Below are 13,400 nucleotides of genomic sequence, written 5' to 3'. Positions count from 1 at the left end.
GTTTAAGCACAATGCTTGCATGTATTTAAGAAATACGGCGTTTGTTTAAAGAAATATTTGAATGAAAAGGCAATGTTTTTATTTGTTCCATTCCATTGTAATGCTGCAAGGACACACTTCACATAATTACTATGGCAATAATTTAAATTTTGCGTTCCAATTTTAGGGTTTTCAATCTACATTTTACCCTTCGATTTTATACAATCTGGGAGTAGAGGAGGGGAGTTGGGTCATTGTTACCTAAAACAATGCATCACCTAGATCTGGGGGGAAATTAGCATAATTTGAATGGCCAAGTAGTAAAAATTAAACAAAGCATTGCATTTACTGTCCATTCAATGCAAAAGTTTTAAGCAAATTTGCATCGAGAAATAATGGAGAACAGGATCGATACATTAACATAAGTATTGCTAATTAGAGAGTGTGCATCAACATCCATTTTGAAGACCTTAAAAAGGCGGATACAGCTCTATTAAGGATCCATATTGAAGAGAAACGGACGTATGGCCTAAGCAGAAGTGCAAGGGCATAAATCCCACATGATGATGTTGGAGCAGATTTATAATCCCCGGGACTTGTATAGTGCTGACTTCTAATTGAGGCTTTATTTCATTTCATTCGCCTGGAAACAATTCGAGAACTACGTGTCGGAGCTCAAGCAGGGAGAAGCGTCTGAGTGACGACAAGGGCCGGCCGGCAAAGCCTCCCCCTCCACCCGCTACACCAGAGACACAAAGCGCCGCCCCGCCGCCCGGGGCCCGCGAGCCGCCTGCTCTCCCGCGGGGACAGGTGACTGGGACGCACCGGGGCGGCGGGCCGCCCGGCTCTGCTCCGCGCACCTCGCCGCCGAGGGGCCGGGCCTCGGCCCCGACCGCCCCGTGCTGCGGTCCGCGGGATCCCTCCGCCGCCCGCGGCTCCTTCCGCGCCAAGTAGTGCGCCGGCGGCCGGCTTCCGCGAACGCGGGGACTGGGCCACCGTTCCCCACGAACGAGCGGCGCCGTGGGGAGTTCGCAACTTTGCAGGGCTGCTCGGGAGGGCCCTGTTTTCAACTGCGGAGCCGCGGTGGGCCCGGCTGTCTCAGGGAGAGCCCGTGCGGACGAGCGCCTGGGAGCAGAGGGAAAACCAGCGGCCGCCGCAGGGCCGGGAAGGCAGGTGTCCCGGCGCCCGCCCCGCCCCCACCGCCGGCAGGAAGAGGAAGCAGCCGGGCCGGCCCGCGGGCCACCCGCTGGGCCGCGCAGGGCGGGGGCGCCCTGGCTCGGGGAGGCGCGTGACCTAGTTCGCCCCAAAGTGGATTTGACAGGTTGTCAGCCAGGCTCCCCGCCCCCACCGCCCTCCGGGTCTCTCTCCCCAGGCGGCGGCCAGGACGGCCGCCCGCGCTCCCCGGCTCAGCCTCCTATTGGCCCTTTCGCAGCCTGGCGCCCCGCCCCCGGTCCAGCTCGTACTCCCATTGGCCTCGAGCCTCCCGGCGCCCCGCCCTTACCTCTGACTCCCCTCCCATTGGCCTCGAGCCTCCCGGCGCCCCGCCCCTGCCTTTGACTCCCCTCCCCCATTGGCCTCGAGCTGCCTGGCGCCCCGCCCCGTCGCCGACTCGCCCTCCCATTGGCCTCCGGCCCGGTGCCCACCCTCTCCGCGGCCCCTCCTGAGCAGCTCCGCCCGGCTGGCGGCTCAGCGCGAGGTCTCTGCCGGGTCCTTCGTGGCCGGCGTCCTCCCGAGTTCTGTTCCGGTCCCTCGCCACTTCGCTGCCAGCATTCCCCGTCTCCCCTCCGCGTCGCCCGCCACCCCGGGAGCCGAGCTCCGCGGCGCGCTCGCTGCCCTCCTGCGCCTGCCCCCAGCGCTCGGCGCCCTGGGCTGCCCGCACGTTCGCCTCCTGCCCCTTTCCTCCTTTTTGCGTCACTCGCGTTTCCTTTCTCCCCGAGTTGGAGGCCGAAAACGCCTTCCCGGGTTTCCTCCCGGGGCCCATCTGTCGGGTCGTCCGCGCGCGTCCCTCTCCCCGCCCCACGCCTCCATTCCGCCCGCCCCCGGACTCGGCCGCGGGGACCCACCTCCCCGCGCTGCTGGGCGGAGGGCTGGCGCAAACGCGGTAAATATCAGCACGAAGATGGTTATTGCTCTGAGTTTGTGAAACGGAAAATGAGCTGGAACCCCCAGATCGACCCAGACCCAGGCTCGAGATTGAGTTCTTATAAAGGGCAGAGTGAGGCTGCAGCGACAAAAGTTGGTTGGCCCGACAGCGTAATTGGTTTTTCCGGGCGGGGAGGGCTACATCGATCGTTCATGCAGTGGTCTTCTGACAGTTTAAATTCTGGGTTTCCTCCAAAATTTGTGCAAGTTTTGTAAATGGCCCTTTTGATTGTAAGGATAAATTGATAATGCTGAGATTTGGAGCTAATCGCCACGCAAGTCTTTCGGCTTCAAACCCTTGATTATCCAAACGAGGAAACTCCAGTAGCTTTCCCGAGGTCATTAAATTGGGAGATTTCAAACCCAACCTGGGGTCAAACCCCAGAGGTCCATTGGGCGAATCCACCATGGCTCTTTAATATATGCAGAAGAATGGCGGCAGACTGGTATTTCCAGCTGCATTGGCACCTTACAAAGCCCCCATCATGCCTTCCGAGGCCTTGCCTCATAGGATCCTGGCCGCCTGTCCAGTGTCAGCTCACCACACTCCAGGCACACTGACCACCTTTTCTGCCAAGCACTTTTTGCCACAGGGCCTTTGCACTTGTTTCCTGACCTGTCTGGATCAGCTTTTCTTCATATTTCTATGGCTTAGCTCATGTGTCACCTTGGGCAGGCATTTCTGACAGTATCTAAAGTAGGACTCCTCCTGCCTGACCAAGTACATTTTATCCTATCACCCTGTTAATTCCTTCAGAGCAGGAGCACAGTTTGAACTCATCTTGTTTGTTTACTTGTTACGGTCTGTTTCCCTTCATCTCCCCTCCCCCATTAAGATGTGAGCACACCTTCCTGGCAGAAGGTATTCATCCATAAATCTTTGAATAAATGAATGGTATGTTTTCTGTGATCCAATGGGCTAACCGAACCGTCCATGTCTGATTCTGCCAAAATAGCTATTCCGTTTGTAAATGTTTTGTGTTTCGTTAATGTGTGTGCTTTATTTCTGGCTTTTGTTTCACAAGAAGACTGAGTTGCCCCAAGGCCACCTTTTTGCCCACCTCTTTTCCAGCGGTTCAAACAAGTCCTCCCCGCCTTGTCCTCACCCTGACCCCAGGTAGGCAGGAACTTGGCAGGCAACGCCTTCTTCCTTCAGGGCAGTCTCAGAGGCTCTTTGCTTGATGGAAGGGTGGGGTGGGGGAAGGGAAAGGTTTCTGGTTCTGTGTTAACCTTCATGCTCAGCTCAGGCCCTGTCATCTTTCTTTCTTAGGCTGGAAAGCCGAAAGAAGGAAGCTTCTAGTTTCCCCTTCCTCCCCTTCAAACACTTCTGGGGTCAGCTCAGCAGCTAGAACTCTGATTTTTCTCAAGAATCTTTGCACCGGGGCGCATTCTCTACTTGCTGAGGCCAGGAGAGCCCTGGGTCAGTTGGTGGAAAGTTGAAATCTAATCCTCGCCTCCCCCAACAGGCAGTGTGAGCCTGGCAAAGTCTAGTAACTCTGAGTCTCAATGACCTCATCTGTCTTTGGCTATGTTGATTGTTCATTGTTAGGGACCTAGACGTTTCTTGGATTTTAGCTGCTAAAAACTATTGGCCCAAACGAGAATCCTGTGGCTTTTCCCCCTTGGGGCCACAGAGAGGCTGCCAGGAGCAATAAAGACAGTGCTTCCTGATTTATATCCAGTAGGAGAGAGGACACCTACATCCCTGATCCAGGCCAGATTCCACCAGTTCACCCCGGTTGGACCTTTTGGGCCTGGGCCCGGGCCCGGCCCTAGACCAGGGACTGTCATCTGCAGCACAGAAAATGTTGATCAGATTAAGCCAAGCAGGAGTACATTCTCAGAGCGGGGCTAGTGTCCGCTCCCGATAAGTGTGTGTGGAAGCCAAACCTAAATACTTCCAGGCGGGCAGGAGAGGGAGCTGAGCTGGTATTTCCCAGTGCTCCTGTAGGTCATCAGCACAGGGCATGGCAGACGGGGACAGCTAGTAAACGCCGGCCAGCTCTGTCGTCAGCAAAGAGAACACAGCATGGGAGAATTAGCCCGGCACCGAAGGGCATCCATCTCACACCCACTAACTGTGCAATATCAGACAAATTATGAAAATCCTACCACTTTCAAAGGAGAAGAGGACTCACAGGTCATAGGGTTCGAGTCTTCATTGGACAGACTTGGAAATCGACCCCCACAGAGACCGGTCTGTGTCTCAGTTTCTTCTTCGTGAAGATCATACTAGTCCCGTCTACAGTCACGGTCATCACGTGGATCAAAGGAGGCAATGTTTTTAGAAAAGGTTTGAGAAAGTAACAAAAAATGCTATTCTTCTGCAAGGCATTTTGCTTTAATTATTATTAATGCGGTAATAAAGCCTTACTAAAAAGAGAAAGGTCTCTAGGATAAGCTTCACTGACCCCCGGAAATGAAGAATAACACTTGGGAAAGAGGAAAGTGGGGCGGGGGTGCTCGCACCCGCTTGTTTGGTAGTTGGGAAGGTGTCGGGCTGCAGTTCAGGTGTGGCCTGAGCTGTGCCCATTAGGGAGTGGTGTGGGAGCGGCTCTTAGGTGGAGGGTGTGGTAGCTGGTTATAAATTAAAGTTCTCCTTCCTTGAGTGACTTTTGAGAAGAGGAGAGTCCCCTCTTTTGGGAGGACAAATCTAGTGCAAGGAAGAGGCAATCCCTCCCCGAGTAATCTTGTGTTTATGACCTACCGTCCTGTTAGTTCAGGTCCCCTGCAAAGTAGATGCCAAAGACAGGATTGTCATGCAAGAGATTTATAGGAGGAAGAAAGGGGAGAGAGTTGGAGTAGGCAGGGAGATCTGACCCCTGGGCAGGGAGGTAGAGGGGGCTGGGTGGGTAGGAAGTTCTCAGCAGTGTAGGTCAGAGATGGTTTTGGCCGGGCTGAGCAGAGTGCTGGAGCCCACCTTCCCTTCCCAAGATTGCGGCAGTGACTGAGGGGCTCCGCCAGTTACCCTCCCTGCAGCAGGAGATGAGTGGGGTATTTTTACAGTCCCATACTAGCCAAGATTGCCTGCTTGAGATTCCTCGCCTGTTGACCAAGGGGAAATCTTGTTTCTGGGTAGTTCTCTTCTTTTCTTTACTTTTTTTTTTTTTTTTAAGACATTTTTAAGTAATGTCTATACCCAGTGGTTCAGTTGGAACTCACAACCCCATGATCAAGGGTCACATGCGCCAGGACTGAGCCAGCCAGGCACCTCTGGGTAACTCTTAATACTGGGTTGGTGTTTAATATAAATGTTCATATTGCAATAGGAAATCCAACTGTACCCCCACTTTGACTTGAAACAAATAATTTACTTCCAGGACTCTCCACAGTCTACTATGCAGAATGAGAGAAATGTCTAACTAGCAGCACTTCCAGAAACCCATCGTTGGGGTGAGTCCAAAATATGAGTTTGTGAGGGTTCAGTAGACAAAAGAAGAGGGGAAAGTTCGTGAAAGTAAAAAGCTGAAGAGATCTGTGAAAAGATCTCACTCTTCCACAGAGTGAAAAAAAAAATGGAAGAAATTTAATTTATGAAAAGGAAATACAGATTTGGGGCACAAAATAGGGAATGATTTTCGTGAACCGGCCACGTAAAACGAACGCGTCCAAGAGGTAAAGGAAGGAGGCAGTACAGGGATTCCAAGGACCCACAGACAGGCAGTGGGGCTCAAGATGGCGGCCGGCCATTTCCGGTGTTTCCTTCCGTTCTGCGCGGACGGCGCATGCGCGAGACTGGTGGCGGCCTCGCGTGCTGACCTGTGCGGCGGGCTGCTCGGGCCTCGAGGAGGGGGAGGACCCCGGGCTGCGGAGCCTGAGGCCTGCGGGCGGCCGTGTGAAAGCTTGGCGTGACTCCACGCAAACTCCTGCACAAGCAGCCTCGCCCCGGACACGCGGGCTTCCGTGGCCCGTTCGTGGAACCGTGGGAGTTGACCCGGGCCACAGTCACGGGGGGGGGGGGGGCGCGTTTGAGGAAATGGCGACCGGCGTGTGGAAGAAGCTGAAGGAACACTTTGCCCCAGGCGTCCCCACCCAAGCTCGGTCCGGAGGGTTGCCGGTAAATGAAGCTGTCCTGATTTCCTCCTCAAGAAGAGGAGGAGGAAGAGGAGGAGGAAGAGGAAGAGGAAGAATACATGGAATAAAAGGCAACGAAGATTAATCACTCACTGTAATGAGAACCAAGAGACGTCGATGGAAAAGTAGAAACCACCCACATAGAAATAAAGAAGTGGGTGAGGGGGTACGTGAAATTAACCATAGAAAAAACCAGCACACGGAAAATAAAGGGGCAGCAAAGCGGTTATACCAAATGAGTTTGTCATATAACAGACAATGAAGTACATTGTAATAAAAAGGAAAAGAATATTTTCTCAGACTGTGTTTATTACATTAGCATTTCCATATTGTAAATCGTTAACGATATTCTCATTTGTAGGGTCTATCACGTCATAGGGCAACATAACGAATGTGTGCAAAAACAGAAAAGCTTGTGAGGAGAGCGTAAGCACACCAATCTCCATGGATGTTACCTTTATGCCGTGATGCTGGACATCTGAATCAGGACTTTAAATTTCCATGAAGAACTCATACAACTCAATAGCGCCCGGAAAAATTGGATTAAAAAGTGAGCAGGCCTGAATAGACATTTTTCCGATAAGTACATACAAAGGTCTGCAATATCACTAATCATCAGGGGGATGCAAATCAAAACCATAATGATGGGGGGCCTGGTGGCCCAGTTGGTTAAACTTCCAACTTCAGCTCAGGTCATGATCTCACGGTTGGTGAGTTCGAGCCCCGCGTGGGGCTCTGTGCTGGCAGCTCGGAGCCGGGAGCCTGCTTCGCATTCTGTGTCTCCCTCTCTCTCTGCCCCTCCCCTGCTCATGCTCTGTGTCTCAAAAATAAATAAAAACATTGAAAAAAAACCCCACAATGAGATATCATTGTGTTATCTCACAATGGTAGAATGGCTATGATCAGAGGGACAATAACAAGTGTTGACGAGGATGCGGAGGAAAGGAAAGCTTTGTGAATGGTTGGTGGGAATGTAAGCTGGTGCAACCACTCCGGAAAACAGAATGAAGATTTCTCAAAAAATTCAAAATGGAACTACCATGCGGTTCAGCAATACCACTTCTGAGTATACACCGGAAGGAAATCAAGTCACCCTCTCAAAAAGCTACCTACACCCCCATGTTCATTGCCGCACTATTTACAGTGACTGAGATATAAAAACAACCTAAGTCCATTGATGGATGAATGGATAAAGAATATGTAATATGTATAGCTTAAAAAGTAATATAAATATATAGAACGGGATATTATTCAGCCATAAAAAAGGAAATTCTACCATTTGCAGCCATTTGATGTACCCTGAGAGCCTTATGCTAAGTGAAGTAAGTCAGACAGGAAGACAAATACCGTGTGATCTCACTTATATGTGGATTCTAAAAAACAAAAAAACAGGGGCGCCTGGGTGGCTCAGTCAGTTAGGCATCTCGATTTCAGCTCTAGTCATGATCTTTTTTTTTTTTTTTTTTTTTTAAATTTTTTAACGTTTATTTTTGAGACAGAGGGAGACAGAGCATGAACGGGGGAGGGTCAGAGAGAGGGAGACACAGAATCTGAAACAGGCTCCAGGCTCTGAGCTGTCAGCACAGAGCCCGACGCGGGGCTCGAACTCACGGACCGCGAGATCATGACCTGAGCCAAAGTCGGCCGCTTAACCGACTGAGCCACCCAGGTGCCCCTCTAGTCATGATCTTATTGGTTCTTGGGATCGAACCTGGCTTCAGGGTCCACGCTGACAACACTGAGCCTGCTTGGGATCCTCTCCCTCCCTCCCTCTCTCTCTCTCTGCCCCTCCCCTGCTTGCACACACGCATGTGTGTGCCCTCTGTCTCAAAAGAAATAAATAAACCAAAACCAAAACAAACATGAACTCATAGATACAGAGAACAGACTGGTGGTTGCCAGAGGCAGGGGATGGAGGGATGAGTGAAGGGGGTCGAAGGTTACAAATTTCCAGTTAGAAATACATCCTGGGGGTGTAATGTACAGCATGCCCAGTTAGTAATACTATAAAATACTACCGTGTTTTTGAAAGTCGCTGAGAGAGTAGATCTTAAAAGTTCTAGTCGTAAGAAAAAACTTGTCACTGTGAGGTGATGCGTGTTAACTAACCTTATTGCAGTAAGCATTTCTATCATACATAGATAGCTAGATATAGACTTGTAATTTTGTGTTGTGTACCTAAACTGGATACAATGTTATATGTCAACTACATCTGCATTAACAACAACAAAAAAACCTTTAAATTTCAATAACTGGGTATATTTTGAAATGTTTCTATTTAGTTTCAGGAACTAAGGCATGTGCAGATTCTTCTCAAATTAAAATCTGATGTAAAAAAAAAAAACATCACAAGCTCAGACAGTTGAGCGTCCCACTCTTGATCTCAGCTCAGGTCTTAATCTGAGGGTCGTGAGTTCAAGCCCCGCATTGGGCTCCACGCTAAGCATGAAGCCTACTTACAACAAACAAACAAATCACAAGCAATTTTGGAAACGATTCCGAAACAATATTGCAATAGATTACTATACCTTCTATAAGCAAATCCATTAATGAAACTGAAATAAGTGTTTAGTCAAAACAAATGCAGGAATGAAGTGTGAAGCTTGTAATCTTTCGCATCTACACACAGAAGGCTGAGATTGGCGGGACAGATCGCATCTCTTCTGGAGGGGAAAACTTGTCCAGAGCTTAGTTGCCTCCCAAGGGGGTCAGTTCCAGGAAGCAGCCAGACTGGGGGCCTCGGGAATGCTGAGGTTCTGAAGTCTGGGCACAGAAGCCAGAACACGCAGGTGTTAAGATGTTTAAAAAGATTAATGATGATCTGGATATGAAAACGTGTTTCACTGTGAGTTCCGTACAGTATAGAAAGGCTACCTTCCCTAAACTCACTGGGATCTACTTTCCTTTCTTCTTTTTTTGATGTTTATTTATTTATTTTGAGAGGAAGAGAGAGTGAGCAAGCCAGGGAGGAGCAGAGAGAGAGTGAGAGAAAGAATCCTAAGCAGGCTCCACACTCAGCACAGAGCCTGACTTGGGGCTCGATTTCACGACCACGAGATCACGACCTGAGCCAATATCAAGAGTTGGACGCCCAATCGACTGAGCCGCCCAGGCACCCGGGGGTCATTTTTCCTCTCTGATGCCTTCAGTGAGTTCAAAGAAAACTTGTAGAGAGCCATTTTTTAAAACAACTTGGGTCATGAATAAAACCTCATCTTGAATTTGTGCTGCCTTAGAGAAAGATTACCATTGTTTTGCCGATCAGCATCTAGTCTGTCTTACTTAGCTCTGTAAGAACCGACATCACGCTCCCTTGGTGACGCGAGCAGGACAGTGTCTGAATTCCTTACGCAGTCTGCATCTGTACAGTTTGAATTTTCAAGCCCCGAACTCTATGTACAGACCTCATGATCTCTAGAGGTCATGATCTCACGGTTTGTGGGACCGAGCCCCACGTCGGGCTCTGTGCTGAGTGCAGAACCTGCTGGGGTTCTCTCTCTCCCTCTCTCTCAAAATAAATAAATAAACTTAAAAAAAAGAAAAGAACCCCTGGGAGGTGAGCCCCTCAGACATCTTGCCAGTATTTCCCTCATTCCCACCAAGCCTCTTCTTGTCCCTCCCCATTTAGGAAGGGATCTTTAGTGTGGGGGGGGGGGTGGAGAAGAGGGTTGATGTTGTGGGAGAAAAGTTCTCTCAGCTACTCTTGGAACCGCAGAGATTCTAAGATATGTGTCTACTGCAGGTTTCAGCATTTTAGTGCTACAGGGACACCTTGCCCCAGAGTAGTTACCTTAACGAGGTAACTGCTATTGAGGGGGAGTTTTCTTTCTTTTTTTTTATTCTTTTATTTATTTATTTTTAATGTTTATTTATTTTGGAGAGAGAGAGAGAGAAGACCGCGAGCGGGGGAGGGGCAGAGAGAGAGGGAGACCCAGAATCCGAAGAAGGCTTCGGACTCCAAGCTGTCAGCACAGAGTCCAACGCGGGGCTCGAACTCACAGCCTGTGAGATCATGCCATGAGCCAACTGAGCCACCCAGGAGTTTTCAGTACGTCTCGGCAGGAAGGAGCCCAGCAGTTAGCACTTAATGTCACTCACAGCCCTCCTGTTCCCGGGGAAGCATCACCAACAGTAGGTCCCGGTTCCAGAAGGGCTCCAGCAGAGATGAGAGTGGCCTGGGGTGGGAATATTTACATCAGTCCAGCTGGCAGCGTCCCAGCAAATCTTCTTAAAACTAGTATTGCTTATTTATGAATGAAATTGTTGGGTCCCTGAGCCTTCATATCCTCTTTTCTTCCCATTCAGATGTCCCCAGTTTGGGGGTTCTTTTAGTATTTCCGTGGGTCCCAATCTTGGGTCCGTGCTCTCTAGTGCCCAAACGGATGGAACCTGTCCCATGGCTCAGCCCCAGCCTCCATCCCCTGAGCCAGACACTTCTCTCTCTCATTCCCCGGGACTCCGAAGTTCTCATTTTCTTCCCTATGTTCTCCGGATCTTGTTTCTTTGCTCTCCGTTGGCCAGATCATCTCAGAGGCCCATTAAATAACGTCACTAAGCTGGAAGGGATTGGGGACGGAGCAGTGAAGTCCACCAGCAGCAAGGTCCATAAAGCATGTGCTGTAGGAAGTGTCGTTTCTGAAACCCAGCTGCTCCTGGAATTTAGGAGAAGCACATCTTGGAAGAGAAACATGTAGCCCACTCTGTGGGCCTTTGGAGAACTTAAGACCTTCCATCCTGTAACCCTGGAAGCAGGATCTGGATCCGGTAAAACTGAGGTCAAGTGCTGGTGAACTTCTCCACAGTCAGCAGGAGAAAAGAAACAACTACTGTCTGAGTCATATATTTTAACACTTCAACAGAATGCTTGATGATATTAAGAGGTTACGCTAAGCATAGTCAAGCTAGGGCTAATAGGGATTATTGCCTAAATCGGTGCTTCCCAAACTTTAATATGTACCCCATCACTTGGGGATCATGTTAAGGTGCAGATTCTGTCATAGTAGGTCTGGGGGGTAGGGCTGAGGTCCCACATCCGTGAATTGGTGGCACGCTTCTGAGTGGTGATGCCATCGCTGGTTCAGGGGTCACGCTTGGAGTAGCAAGAGCTTAGAAGGCAGGCTGGAGGGAAGGAGATGTCCTCAACGGAAGCTACGAGAAACTCTGTCCCCAAGCACTTTGGGCTTGTAGTGAACTCCTCATGCTGGCCCTCTTCCTGAGCCCAGTCTGCTATCTGCCCACACTGGCCACCTTCACTGTCACACGACATTCGCCTCCCTTCCGGGGCTGCTAATGCTTTTTCGAGTACGAGAAGGGGAGGGCTACTTTGGCTCCCTCAAGGAGATTGATCTGAGGGTCACTTGGCAGTTCACAGCGTTGAAGAGCCTCCCAGCCAGTCTTGGGATAGATGGGAATAGATAGATGTGATTCAGAGGCCTCAGCCCACAAGCTCCAGGACCCTCTGGCACATCCCGTAAGATGCCCGAATTCTCTTTCTCCTCAACTTCCAAGTCTGGAGCAGGCGTTTTTGCCTTCAAAGTTCTCAGTGTATGCTAGTTGAATTTGTCTGCCATACCTTTCTTTGTCCCTTGTAAGGGTATCCTTGATTTTTTTTTTTTTTTTTAATGGGCACCTGGGTGGCTCAGTCGGTTAAGCATCCAGCTTTGGCTCAGGTCATGGTCTTGAGGTTCATGCGTTCATGCCCCACATCAGCCTCTCTGCTGTCAACTTGGAGCCTGATTCAGATCCTCTGTTTCCCTCTCTCTCTGCCCCTCCCCTGCTCGCATGCTCTATCTCAAAAATAAACATTAAAAAGAATAAACTTTTTATTTATTTTGAAAGAGAGAGAGAGTGCACGTGGGTGAGAGGCAGAGAGGGAGGGAGAGAGTCCCAAGCGGGCTCTGTCTGCACCATCAGCGTGGAGCCTGATGCAGGGCTCGAACTCACAAACCATGAGATCATGACCTGAGCCGAAGTCAGAACGCTTCACTGACTGAGCCACCCAGACGCCCCATCCTTGATAGTTTTAAGTTGCATTTACATATATATAATTGTGTGTGTGTGTGTGTGTGTGTGTGTGTGTGTGTGTGTCCAGGGGCAAAGGAGCCGGTAATGTTGTAATATGATGTCTCCCCAAATAAATGATCAAAAAATCCATTGTATATCAAACTTGGGACTTTTAAAATACATGGTCTTACATTGTTTGGACTACACAAGTCTTGGATATATAACTGAAATGTTCTCTATGAGCAGGAGCCATTTTTAAAATTTATTTTAATAAAATAAGACTTTTTGTCTGATTTTAAGAACACACTGTAGGAGCACCTGAAGGGGCTCAGTCGGTTAAGCGTCCGATTTCGGCTCAGGTCGTGGTCTCACAGTCCGTGGATTCGAGCCCCGCGTCGGGCTCTGGGCTGACAGCTCGGAGCCTGGAGCCTGCTTCAGATTCTGTGTCTCCCTCTCCCCCTTGCTTGCTCTCTCTCTCTCTCAAAAATAAACATTGAAGAAAAACACATTGTAAATTTTCACAAGGTCTTTTCAGACATACTTTCTTTGTAATCACAGGGGCTCTATCTCTGAAAACATCACAGTAGAGGGATGTATGATTGAGGCAACAAAACAACGAACAAGAGAATGGACCTTCCTCTTCTATTTGCTGCGTAACTCTGGCCAATGACTTTTTCCTGAAGTTCAGTTGTGTCTCCTGCAGCTGAGAGATAGTCAAGCTCCTTTCTCATAAGTTTGTTTTGATGATTAAATAAAATATATACAAAGTGTGTTCGAACTGCTTTAAAAAATTTGCTATTTGTATCATCGTCCCTGTTACGGGATTTGAGGCTGTGAGAACACCATGGAACTTGACAAGGGCCGGGGAGAAATATGAAAGCACTTAGTCACCTTCACTAAAATATAGCGACGGAGACAAAACAAGGGAAGACACATCGAGGATGTTTTGTGTATCTTAAATGAGAAATAACGAGGATAGTTCTGTACATGTCCATGTTCCATTTCGTGCGCTCGCAGCTTTTCAGGATTTCACTTCTTCCAAGTCTTAAGGAAACTTTGCGCATTTGTTTTGCTTCGTTGAGGCTAATATGCCCAGTAGAAGACATTTGTTTCTTGAGGTCTTGAGTCTGGATCTTTTTCCAGATGTTTCAAGCTACAAATGCGCAAAGTTTCCTTAAGACTTGGAAGAAGTGAAATCCTGA

This window comes from Panthera uncia, chromosome A2 (genome assembly GCF_023721935.1).
Source record: "Panthera uncia isolate 11264 chromosome A2, Puncia_PCG_1.0, whole genome shotgun sequence".
NCBI classification, from domain to species: domain Eukaryota; kingdom Metazoa; phylum Chordata; class Mammalia; order Carnivora; family Felidae; genus Panthera; species Panthera uncia.
This window is presented reverse-complemented; position numbering follows the sequence as displayed.